Source organism: Lygodium microphyllum, chromosome 30 (assembly GCF_053477565.2).
Source record: "Lygodium microphyllum isolate KBCC chromosome 30, Lygodium_microphyllum_v1.1.10, whole genome shotgun sequence".
NCBI lineage: Eukaryota > Viridiplantae > Streptophyta > Polypodiopsida > Schizaeales > Lygodiaceae > Lygodium > Lygodium microphyllum.
Genome location: NC_141164.1, coordinates 49,336,818 through 49,349,977, shown reverse-complemented (window position 1 = coordinate 49,349,977; position 13,160 = coordinate 49,336,818).

Genomic DNA, 13,160 nt, shown 5'->3' with positions numbered 1-13,160 from the left:
CGTTTAGGAAGGATTGATTCAATGCAACGTATCCCAAAGAGCTAACTAGAATTTAACACGTTGAGAACATTACCTAGTTGCTTGTATTACCAAAGCTGAAACTCCTATACCCTAAAAGACTTGCCTACATTCACGCAATGTAGGGACATTGGAACATACTTGCGAGAAGTGATCTAGGGTTTTTCCTAAGAATCTCTCGCTAAAAAGATGAATTTTTGAAACCTAGGACCGACAATGTTGGCCTAATGCAATCAGAAATGGATTGTTATATCTAATCATGATACCGTAATTAGAAGACACTGTTGATGGGTAGAATAGTCCCATAGTTTGATGCGATACTTGTGCAACAAGTTGGAGAGTCGCATGATCTTGTGATTTGATCACAAGGGAATGGCCAATTCCTCGGAATGAGATTGGCAGAATCTTATGCAAGTTTATCTTGCAAGAGGATGAATAATTGTCATGATATAGTACCTTTCTTGGGTAAAGATAATTGCTTGGAAGCAAAAGACCAATCAATAAATTGGAATAACATATGAACTTAAGGTATTGATCAAGTCGGGTTAATAGGGTACGGCCCTAATCCAGGATATAGGGGATCTTGCCAAGTGGCAATTGATCCGGGATCGAGTGTTGGATGCATTCGGAAAGAAGGATTCACTCCTTAGCAGTTGGCCAAAAATAATGACCAATGGAACTGTTTGTGCTTGTAATAGTTTTAAGAGCACTGTTTTGCTTTGTTTGCTCAAAGAATTAAAGGATAAATGAATATCTAATGCTTCAGGTTGAAGACCTAAAGGGAGAGGCAGCTTTAGTTACCCCCGACTCCCTGCCTGACCCTAACCAAGAGGGTTGTTAACCACGTCGGGAAGGTGGACCGAACCTGCCGCGAGAGGTCTCTCCGTTGAGCGCTACTTGGAGTAGGAGGACGCTTGGGTGCGAGAGGGGGCTCTGGCCGTAAATCCCTCACCTTCCGAGCCCTGCACAAGAGGCCAACGTGACTCAGGATTGGATCTCGAGGCCCGCATACTAGTTTACGGGCGGAAACTTGGATTAGTAATCCTTATGGATTGCTGGATAGCCTTCGGGCGGATTATGGATAAGCCTACGGGTTGGACTTTATGTATTATGATAAGTTGTTCAAAATAAACTTGTTTGACATTGTTTTTCTATGTCAAGTGCTATGATTACGTGAAGGAACAATGCCTAACGGGTTAATTAAGGAAGCTGATTTTGACACATGTCCAGTTAAATGTGTTAGGTAATTAAATAACTAAAACAACGTGATGAAAGTGCAGAGAATGTGGCCATAGGTCCATTCTACGGATGGGTGGTCCTGGTTGGCCGAGAACTTTTCTCAATCATGATGGACAGCAAGAAGATCGTTCAAAGAACACGAATAGCAAGAGCGTTGACCTCAAGTCTAGGTTATAAATGATCCCAATTTACGCTGTTTTAAGGGAACAGAATGGCAGAGAGGTTGAGCTTCGCATCCCTCTCATTTCCCATTCTCCTTGAACCAAGTGCAGCGTGAATCCGCTTCGGACCTAGCATTTCTGTGTAAATTAGTTCGCTCGGGTTCGATGCTAGTTGCCATTAGGAAATGACCAATAGGGAAAACCCTAATTCAGGTCATCCTAAGTGGGAACGGCCCGAATACTTCCACTACGTGGCAGACGTGGAAATTCCTAGATCGCAAACCCCGTAACATTCCATGGGAGTGCTGGGCGAAGCTTTCTAGACATCCTTTCCGATGGACTGTTAAGACGTGTCCTGAAGATAACAGGTGGACACGTTACAAGAAGAGTTGCTGGTCCTACACATTAGACAATTAGAAAGAAGTCTTGAAGACATTGAGACAACCATGAAAAAGATGAAGACTACAAGGATCAAGAACAAGAAGAGGTTTGACAAGCGACACAAACTTCAACCATGAGCTATAGAGGAGATTGGATACTAGTTTATGATAGCAGCTTGGAAAATCAGCATAGTGCCAATCAAAAGATGGCAAAGTGGTGGTTTGGTCCATATGTGGTAAGGTTTATTTTTGACAATGCTACCTATGGGTTAAATGAGATGGATGGGAGAGCTCTAAGGATTCCAGTGGCTAGAAAACATATCAAGCTCTTCAAATGTAGGGAGTCTTCAGTATATGAGTTGAAGGAGTTGGATACTGAGCATGAACATGAGAATATGGAAGAAGAAGATGTAGAAGATGAAGACATTGACATGGCAAAGGACACTTCTTTTGATATTGCAAATCCATAAGACTTTGGCACATGCTAGAGGATGTGCAGGTTAAGAGGGGGTGGATGTCCTGTCGCTACGCAAACACAGTGTGAAAAACTCTAGAGTGCATCATCATTCGGCTTTCTTATTGATCTAGAGAGTCAATGCCATATTAGTCATTAGTGTCGGTGTCCGTAGTGTGGATGGTTCAAAAATTCTAGATTTTTGAACAAGTAAAACTTCTAGAATAGGATGACATGTAAAAAAAAACAAGTGGCTTTCAGCCATTTTTGGGAGATTTTATGCAGAAAGAAGAATTGCAAAATCACACAACGCATGATTGTAGTTTACAGGTAGCAAACAACTCTCCAAACTAGGAGGAGTGATTTGGGAGAATTTTGATCGGGTATCCTAGTATTCCCCCCCCCTTCGAAGCCAATAGAAGCATCAGATTGGTGGTCTAGGCAATAGAGAAGAAGCTATTGTTTGATGCACATTTTTGGTCTACAAGGGATTTATCTTCTTAGGATACAAAAATAAATTGAGAGGCTTCACCTCTATGAGTATTCTTCTACATCTTCTATTTCTTCGAACCCCTTCTCTTTCATCAATTGCTCTCCTAAATCTCCCTTTACCTTACTATCTCTTACCCTCGTGGTAGACTTTTGACCCCAAATTCTTCGACAACGGCACATCTTGGGGCCAATCCTTGAGGTGTATGAGAGCTATAGTGGGGCCACATCAATCAGTTGAGGGGTGCTCCCTTTGTTTGTGGTTATGTGGTGTATAACAGTGATATATGTAGGGACTCCCTCTAAGGAGTGTGGAAAGGGTTATTCATTGGATTATAATCCATACAAATGCAACGTTTTGTATTTGAGGTTAGGGTAGTATATCCCTTAGACGCTCCTAGCCATGAGGCCATGTGTTGTGGTTTGAGATGTATAGTAGAGGCCAGGCTAGTGCCATAGAGTTAGTGTCGGGCCCATTTTAGGTCCCGATAGGTGGTGCGTGGCAGTTTGTGAATCTCAGTCAAGAGGGAGCAGTTTATTAGTGTATACCAAAAGGTAGTGAGATAGAACCAAAAGACCATCAAGCCAAGCTTTAGAAGCAAGAAAGAGATAAATGGGCTGGATAGAAGGTCGAAATTATTAGAAGATATTCTCTGTAAAGGAGTGGTTCGATATTCCTATAAGTGAGGGGTCTTAGTAACCCTAGCCTCAGGCATAGTTTATTAGGAGGAGGAAGTTCCAGTACTTCTCCCTCTCCCAGTTAGTCAGCCCACTTTGAGTGGAGTAATAGAACACCATATTGGGAAATATGGGAATTTTCCATAAATTTGGGACACGTGGTCAAATCTTTGGATTTCTCATAACTTGAACATTATAACTCCAAATCGAGCGCTCTATAGCTCAATAGATTCCATTTTTCAAGCGCTTTCCAATTATATGTCACATCATATGGTTTTGAGAAACTTATGGGCATGTTATCCGTGTGCCACCTTTTTAGTATTCAAAAAATGGGAATTGGGAGATTCCCAAACTCACTAATATTGTGTTATAGTTTCCATCGTTCAAATCCCTTTAGTGAATCTAGTTTGTTACCATGGCGCAACCCATCTCAATCCCAATAGGAATGCCAAACTTGCCAGTCTTAGGATTTTCTCTAGACATTTTTAATGGGTTAGCAGAGGAAGATGCATAACTTCATATTAATGAATTTCAAAAGTTAATGTTCAATTGTCGAATCCAAGATGAAGGAAACTTGATGATATTTTTTAATATGACTTTGAAAGGAGAGCTACATTATGGTATCACAGCCTAGAGGCTGGAACCATAAATATAATGGATGCATTCTTTGCGGCCTTTTGAAGAGATTTTTCCCTTGAAATGGGAGGTTAGTGTTGGCTACATGTTCTCAATGTAACACATCAAGAACCTCATGAGAATATTTGAGGCTATGCCATAAGAAACTGAAGGAAGTATTTTATAAGTTACATACCTATATTCCTATTCTATGCTACTCAATTGCAATACTTTTTGCATGGGCTAGACTTTAATATTCAAATGCACTTTAGCAGTTTACTCTTGCTCACATTGATATGGCTATTACACGAGTGAGAGCAGATTTTAAAGACCAAAAAGTGTGGATTAGAAGTGCATTAGTGCAAATTTGTGGCAAAAATTTAAAGCCGACGAAAGCGGAACCTGAAGATCCGACAATTTTAGACACTAAGGAAGATAGAAATGCAACACTTCGGTCATTGTGATGGTTGCGGATTTTTAGTAATTTTTTGGATTACCGAATTGAAGAGAGACTGCTTCTCGATTGTTCTTCGGGATGTCGATTCGGTGAGGCAAGATTTTTCAAAACTCAGTTTGGGGTCGAGATGTGAAGTTGGATGGTGCAAAGGATAAAATGGCCAAAGATTTAAATCAAATTGGGCATGCCTTTTGGGGGGGCCAAAGGCCCAACTTAAAAATTTTGTAATTGGGGCAGGGTCGGGCATTTTTTGAAGCGGGGCAGCGTGAATCTACACCCCCCCTTCCTTGTGCCGTTTTTTTCATGGAGAGGGCCATGGCAGAGATTGGCATTGTACCTCTACAACTTTTCATGGGGGGGCATTTTTTGAAACGGGGCAGCATGAATCTACACCCCCCCTTCCTTGTGTTGTTTTTTTCATGGAGAGGTCCATGGCAGAGATTGGCATTGTAATTCTCCAACTTTTCTCTCTCCGACATTAGTCTTGAATCAAGAAATGACTGCCTGATGGTGAAGCTACAAATCTAGTCTTTCTCTCTCCTCCCTCCTCTCTCCTCTTAAGGGCTGTTCACATGCATGAATCCATGGAAGAAAGGGAAAGAGTTGAATGTGAGATGCCGATGGAATAATGGAACCAGAGTGGAGGAGATTGTAAAGTAGACTTGGAGAGAGCATCATACACACCTCCAAAATCGGGTTTCTATGAGTAAGTACTCATTTTATTCATTTTATGAAAGATGTTTGATGAAATTGTTTGTAAATGGATTCATTTGATTGAAAATGCTGAACTTTATTAGATATATTGAATAAAACCAAAAAATTAGTTGTTTAATAATTTATATCAAAACATGCAAAAATTACAATTATGCAATTTTCATGAAAATGATAATTTTTGGGAGTTTTTTGTGATTTTGGGGTTCATATGGATCATAAATGAATATAAAATAAATGTTCAATAATTGTGATCATTACCAACTCGTAAATCAAAAATATCAAAATTTGTATTTAAATAAATGAAGAAAAATAGTGAAAAAAGAGAGAAAATTAAGTTTTTAAAGCTAGAAATATAAGAAAAAACATGCTTTATGTCCATGAATGTATGGCACGGATGTAGCATTACACCTATCAATGATGCACAACCTAAACGGTAGGGGGGAAGAGGGGTTATGCTGATTAGTTACTGAGAACATTGGAAATTCTGATCTATTTGGTTGTGCATACCATATATGATGTTTATAAATTAAGCTTAAAGATGTTCAGCAACGCGAGGATGCTTGAGGCTAACTCTTAGCAACAAAGCATGAAGTATAGGCTGAAATCATATAAAGATGGCCACCAAGATCAAGCAAGTAGAGCTTTCTCGGTGGTAAGTTGTCCAACAAAATATCCCCCGCATGCTGAATCATGGCATTCCTCTGGAATTAATGGTACCTCATTAGGTACTATGCATCGATGATAAATCTCCTCCACACCTTTCAATATAAGACACCCACTATAATCAAAAAGCGTAGTGCTTGCTGTTTAATCTTTCTCTTCTCAGATGGCTCCAACTTGTTCCTCTACAATAATCTAAGTCCCTTTACCTTCATAAAAAATACAACCTTCTCATAGAGAATATAGTGCCTAAATTTCTTTGTTGCAAAAACCATTCCAAGACACAATTTCTCCATATAAGTATATTTGACTTTAGATTGTCAAAAGACACATGAATCTAGAGCATGGCTATGGCGCATGGAACACAACGAGAATGTTCATGATGACATAGATTGAAGAGACCAACTATTACTCAAATGAATTAGGTTCCAAGATGGAAGCTTGGAATCATAAACACAATCTTGAGTATGACACTAACTATGACTAAGAAGACAAAGTACAATTGTATTCCATCATTGAATGATAAGAAGGTACATCACTTTATAGGCTCATGATGGTTCCCTTTTTCTGCACTGTGCGTATGGGATTCAGGCATCCTTTCTAGCAATCTGCTTATGTCTTGCCCTATTGCTCCATACAAAGCGATAGTCACATGGGTGTGATTGCATATTTCTCAACACCCATCCTCAATCACAACCACAAGTAAAAAGTGTGTAGAGGCTTTAGTGAAAGCAACACCTGCAAAGTGTGGGAACACCATAAATATGGCAAAACACTAGAGGTTGTCGCAAAAAAGGCTAAGTGTGGGTACCACAAACATGGTGGACATCTAAAGGCTATGACATGGGCCTCATAAAGGTGTACAGAGGCTATAGCACAAGGCTACATGAGGAGTTTACAAGATTATGTCATAAGCATTAGGGCTAGGTATTACAAGGCTAAAAATTTATAGTTTAAAAAATAAGTCAAGGATTGGTGGCCCTTGTAGTTTTCAACATTTCTTTCTGCATAGATCTTCTGTTCATTGCAGGTCTTCTTGTCGTTGTTGATGTAGTCCATCTTGCTCTTTTTTAACTTGTACTTGTTCTTCACTTTGCTTGCAGCTTCAATGACTTCATGGTTGATCTTCTTCTTCTTCTTTTTCTTCTTTTCTTCCACTGCTTTGCTTGCATTGATCTATCCTTCATGGTCGCCATTTCCATGGACTTTGCTTACAATAGTCAACTAGTTCTTTTCCTTATTGTCCCCCTCAAGCAAAGGTACAATATCTAAGCTTTGCATGGTCTTCATGATAGAAGAAATGTCTTCAAAAGCTCGCACTATCTCTAAGGTAGCATGCTGGAATGCATGAATCTAAGTATGGCTATGGCGGCTTGAAGGTATAGAGTGAACTCATGAAGACATAGAGTTGAAGGTAGAATGTCACATAAGTGAATTAGGTTCCAAGATTGAGACTTGGACTCATAAACACACTCTCGTGTGGTTAGTCACTTAATTGAAAGGACAAAAGTACCATCATATATTGCATTAAAATGAAAGGCAAGTATAATTCTTTATAGGAAAGTCGAGGCAGCACATCCTCCTACTATGCTTATGGGATTCTTGTCCTGAGCCCTCACTGCTCCATCTAAAGAGATTAAAGTAGGTGTGATTACAAACATCTCAACATCCCTCCTCAATCACAACTAGAAGTACAAAGTGTGTAGAGGCTTTAGTGAAATCAACACCTGCAAAGTGTGGGCACACCATAAACATGGCAAAACGCCAGAGGCTATCGTAGAAAAGGCTAAGTGTGGGTACCACAAACATGGTGGACATCCAAAGGTTGTAACAAGGGCCTCAAAAAAGCGTAAAAAGGCTCAAGTACAAGGATACATGTAGATTTTATAAGCTTATGATAAAGGCATTTGGGCTTTAGACATTACAAGGCTAAAACAATCTATCAGAGTAGGCATAGAAGGACTAATGAGGCTTTTCCTTCTCATGGTGGTCTTCTTCTTCTTCTTCTTCTTCTTCGTTTTCTCCATGGCATTCTTCTTTTTTAACTATAACAAGATAGTCTTTCTGGGACCTTTTTTTGGCATGGCAAATTTTCTCGATGTGTTCGATGCTTTTGCAAAAATCACAGAAAAGTTGGTCCTTCTTGCCTTTGTACCTGTTGCCAACATATAATACTTGTTCATCTCTAGAGGTGCTTGGTTCTTCCTTAGTTTTTAGCTTCTTTTCCTCCTCTAATAGCAGTTCTTGGATATTAATAGGCTTAGGGTTTGGCATATTGATTACGATTATTGATACATTATTATATTAAGAAGGCAAACTTTTAAGCATAACACCAATGCAAACATCTTCTTCCATTTTAATATTGATTCCTGTAAGCTGGGTTAAAAGTCCTTCCATGTAATTTAGATGTGTGGCAAGTGATGTGCTGGACTTCATGTCAAGCTTGAAAAATTCAATTGAGAGACCATACTTTGATGACTTAGACTGTGAACCAAACAAAGTGTCAATTCTCTTCCATGTATCGTGTGAAGTATCACAGTTATCCACATGATGGATATAGTTGTCATCTAGCTCCAGTTTGATAATGGCATGTGCTTTGTCATCATTCTTCTGCTAAGTAACTGCAAGAGTTACATCCCGAGGCTTCTTTTCTTGTCTAGTGGTAATGGCCCAAAGGCCCTTCTTCATCAAGATGACTTTGATGCAGGTTTTCCAGGTGTGAAACTTGACTCCTTTGAAGCGAGCTGTTGGAGAGTCTTTTCCCATGTTGGTGGCTAGAGTAGCAGCAAATCAGCTCCAAGAATTCTCAATTTCTAGCTCAAAGGTTAATCTTATGAGTAGTATCAAGAGATACTAGTTATGACATACCGAGTGTTACTTGCTTTGTTGTACTTGAGATCTTCAAGAACCTTCATAACTATGCTCCTATCATCTCCAAATCTTCCAAATCCCCTCCTTGATTTTGAAAGGGATGCAGGAGACGTGGGAGAGAAGAGCACACATAATGTAGGTGCTGTAAAAAATGTTATGACAATCTTATTGCACTTTCATATATATATGAATAAAGAATATGGGCGGTCACTATACACGGGTAGGCCCAAGGTTCTTTTACCCCAACAACCTCCCACTAAAAGGCCAACGGGCCAGGGAGTGAAAAAACAAAACAAAACAAAAGAGACAAGGTGAGGAATCATGATATCTCACCCAATGCCCAATCGAAAAGCGAGCTGTGCAATAAGTGTCGAGAATCTCTAAGTCCAAGATATCCAAGAGGCAATTGATCTCGCAGCTCCATACAATGGAGCAATCCAATACAACTCATGAGTGCAAGGCTGTACATCATCATCAGAGTAGCGCATAACATCATCATGGCACATACAAGACAACAGAGAGCATCCAAACTCTCCAGAGTCAATCATTGAAAGAGGGACAGCATCGCAGACACAAGTCAGACAGGGTCTCAAGATAGAATGCGGCCTTAGCAAAGCGAAAGATTGAAATATGGCTGTAGAATCATCCATAAAGTGCATTGAACGTGTATCAAGAGGCTTGAGAGGTGTCTGCCTCTCATAAAAGACAGCATGATGGCTGCATAGAACCTATTGGGCATCCAAATCCCAAAACATGTAAGCCCTAAAGTCACCATCTCCATAACCAAGGAGAAGACATTTGCGTGACATAGGCTCATGTGGCATACTGACAGTGGCCTAGTAGTCAAATATCCTCAAGTGATCGTAGGAGGGTCTCATACCACACCATGACTCATGAGGTGTAATACCGTCCAAAGTCAAGCATGGTGTTCTGTTAACCAAGTATACAGCCATCAGACAATCTAGCTATGGTAAGCATAGCAGCAACCTTCACCTGTAAGGTCAGGCACATGCAATGAGCAATGCCATAATATCAGGGCCATGAGAAATCAATGCCATACTGCTGACAAGAGATCCGTAAGCTAAGAGAGATAGCATGACTCTCATAATCAATCTGGAAGCATCTAGGCCTACTATCAGCAGAATCCATAAACCTGTAAAGTATAGTAATAACATCCTCAATCCATACCAAAGGGTAAGCCCAAACATGATGGGTAGCGTGATCCATGAAAGTAACAAAGTATGATGCTCCACCAAGTGACTAGGAAGGCATAGATCCATATATTACAACATGGACTAGATCTAGAGGAGCATGCCTCACACGATCACCATAAGCCAAAGAGGCTCTGCACGGATCATGAGTACAATGAGGGCAAGTAGCATGGGAAAGAGCAAGCAATAAGCCCATATCACATAAAGCATCCATCTCAATGTGTTGTACATGGCATAGGCGACAATGCCATAACAATGCATGTGGTATCTATGTAAATGCAACCATAGAATCTCCCACATGAGAGACATGCACTACATAATCACTGCCAAATCTAGCACCTCTGGCCAATACCAAGCAACCACGATGGATTTTCCATGAAGTATCCCCAAGAGAGACATAATATCTTGCACCATGCAACTAACTGACAGAGATTGAGTGTAGGTATATGCAAGGCATCACATAGCATAAGAGAAGACCCATTTGGCAAAGCCAAGTGTATATACCCTGTACCAATAACTTGACAATCCTATGCAGAGTAACATGACAAGATGCCATACTATCTAAAAGCCAATCAAAGGTATAGGCTGTATCACTGAGCAAGTAATGTGCAGGGTAACACGATGCCAGGAGTCTAGGCTTAGTTGCATCATCATGGGTGACTACATGCACCATACCACTATCAACAATAGTCTCACCTGCTGTATCACTAACTCTGCTCTCATGTCTAGTGTGGAGCAATATTTTCTACTCTCTAATCCACTTGAAGCGTTTATGCTTCACATGCCTTGTCTTTCCACAATGAAAGCAAACATAAATTGTAAAACTTGTAGAAGAGGACAACTCCTCTGTAATAGAATGAGTAGGGCTATCCAATACATCCAAGGAGCTCAAAGAATCAGGGGAACTCTCATCAGAGAGGACAGGCTCATCAAGAGGATTGTCTGCATGACTAGAAGAGTTGGAAGTCATCATAGCATACTGCAAAGGGGGCTCACGCTCCAATAAAAGCCCAAATATCTGTGTAAAAGCATCCAAGTAAGAGGCTCTATAAAATACATAGTAGCAGACTATATGCTTACACGGGTGGCCATGAAGATCAACTGCTCCCTGACATACACGGGCAATAGTAGCCCAAATAGCATAGATACCATATAACAGAGAAGTAGGATGGCCATAATTGTAAATCCCACAAGCACTATCCAAGTCCACTGATCAGTAAGTATCCCACATATCAAATGCAAATGAGAAATCATAGCTCAATAGGCAATTGCCAAAACAAGGGAGTAGTCACTGCTCAATACCTGTAAGTGCATCCAAGTAATAAGATCCATAGTCAGAGCATCAAATCCCATATAGCTGTCAAGATTGTGGGAGAGAAGGAAGGAGTCTCGCTTGAAGCTTTCTTGCTTGCACAATGGGGGAAGACACACAAGGGTGGAGGTTGAAAACAGTTTTCCTCTTCTTAGTTGTGTAAGCCAAAAGAACTCAAGTACAAAGAAATAGAAGAACCCTATATATGGGTCTCAAACCAAACTCAACTAACTAAGGTGGCATACTAACTGAGCCACGAACTAGAGTAGATAAGGATAGCTATCATGTAGCTATTATTCATGGGCGGTGTACCAACCGCGTCTGCAACTGACAAGTCAGTGACATAAATACACAACGGTCACCCTGGCGTATCATGAGTGGAGCTCGATATCTCAACACTCCCCCTCGAGCTCAATCCCAATTCCTGCACACCAAGCAGGTCTTTGAACTTGCGCAGCTTCTCTGCGCCCAATGCCTTCGTGAATATGTCAGCTACCTGATCCTCTGTGCTGACATAAACTAGATCAATAAGACCTAGTAAAACCCTCTCTCGCACATAGTGATAATGCACCTCAATGTGCTTTGTTCTAGCATGAGACTAGGTTATTTGTCAAGTGTATACTACTCATGTTGTCACAATAAATGACAACTGGTCCATCTATAGACTGATGCATATCATAAAGTAGCTTATGCAACCAAGCTACCTCACATGCAGCCATTGCTGCACCCCTGTACTCAGCCTCTGTGCTTGACAAGGCAACTATAGGCTGTTTCTTGCTGCTCCAAGTGACTGCAGCACTCCCAAAAGAGAACACATATCCACTGGTAGATCGTCTATCAGAAATACTACCAGCCCAATCAGCATCAGTGTATCCATGCAACTGTATCTGAACCCCAGTCTCATAAAATAGTCCATACTGCAATGTGGACTTCACATACCTGAGTATGCGTCTAGCCGCATCCAAATGTGGTTTCCTTGGAGCCTGCATAAACTGACTTACCAATCCAACAGCATAGCTCAAATCTGGCCTGGTAATAGTCATATAAATCAAACTTCCTACTATGCGTTTGTACATAGTAGGGTCTTCTAGAAGCTCACCTACATCTGTGCTCAGCTTCACATTCTGCTCCAAAGGAACTGAAATAGGCTTACAGCCTGTCATCCCATATTTGGACAGCATGTCCAATCCATACTGCCTCTGCAAGAGCTGTATCCCACTTGGTGATCTAATCACCTCAATGCCCAAGAAATAACGCAGCTCTCCCAAATCCTTCATCTCAAACTTCTGCTTCAATAGCATTTTCACATGAAGGATATCTTCATCACTGTCACCTGTCATAATCAAATCATCAACATAAATGACAAGTAGCATAATATCTTTCTCTGTTTTTCTCACATAAAGTGAGAAATCTGCCTTGGAAATCTGAAAGCCAATAGTGACAAGATACTGTCCTATCTTGTCAGACCATGCTCTAGGTGCTTGCTTCAAGCCATACAAGGCTTTCTTCAACCTGCAAAACAAACTCAGGATGAACATCATGCACATAACCTGGTGGCTGCTCCATATAGACCTCTTCTTTCAAATCACCATGCAAGAAGGCATTCTTTACATCCATCTGATGTAAAGACCATCCCTTTGATGCAGCCATAGCAATGACTGCTCTTACGGTTGCCATCCTTGCAACCAGACTGAATGTTTCTTCATAGTCAATGCCATATGTTTGTGCATACCCCTTGACTACTAATCTTGCCTTGTATCTATTCACAGAACCATCTGCATTGTGCTTCACCTTATAAACCCACTTACAGCCAATTGCATTTTTACCTTTAGGCAAAGGTACCAATTCCCATGTAGCATTTTCTTCCAAGGCATCCATTTCTTCATCCATGGCTTTCTCCC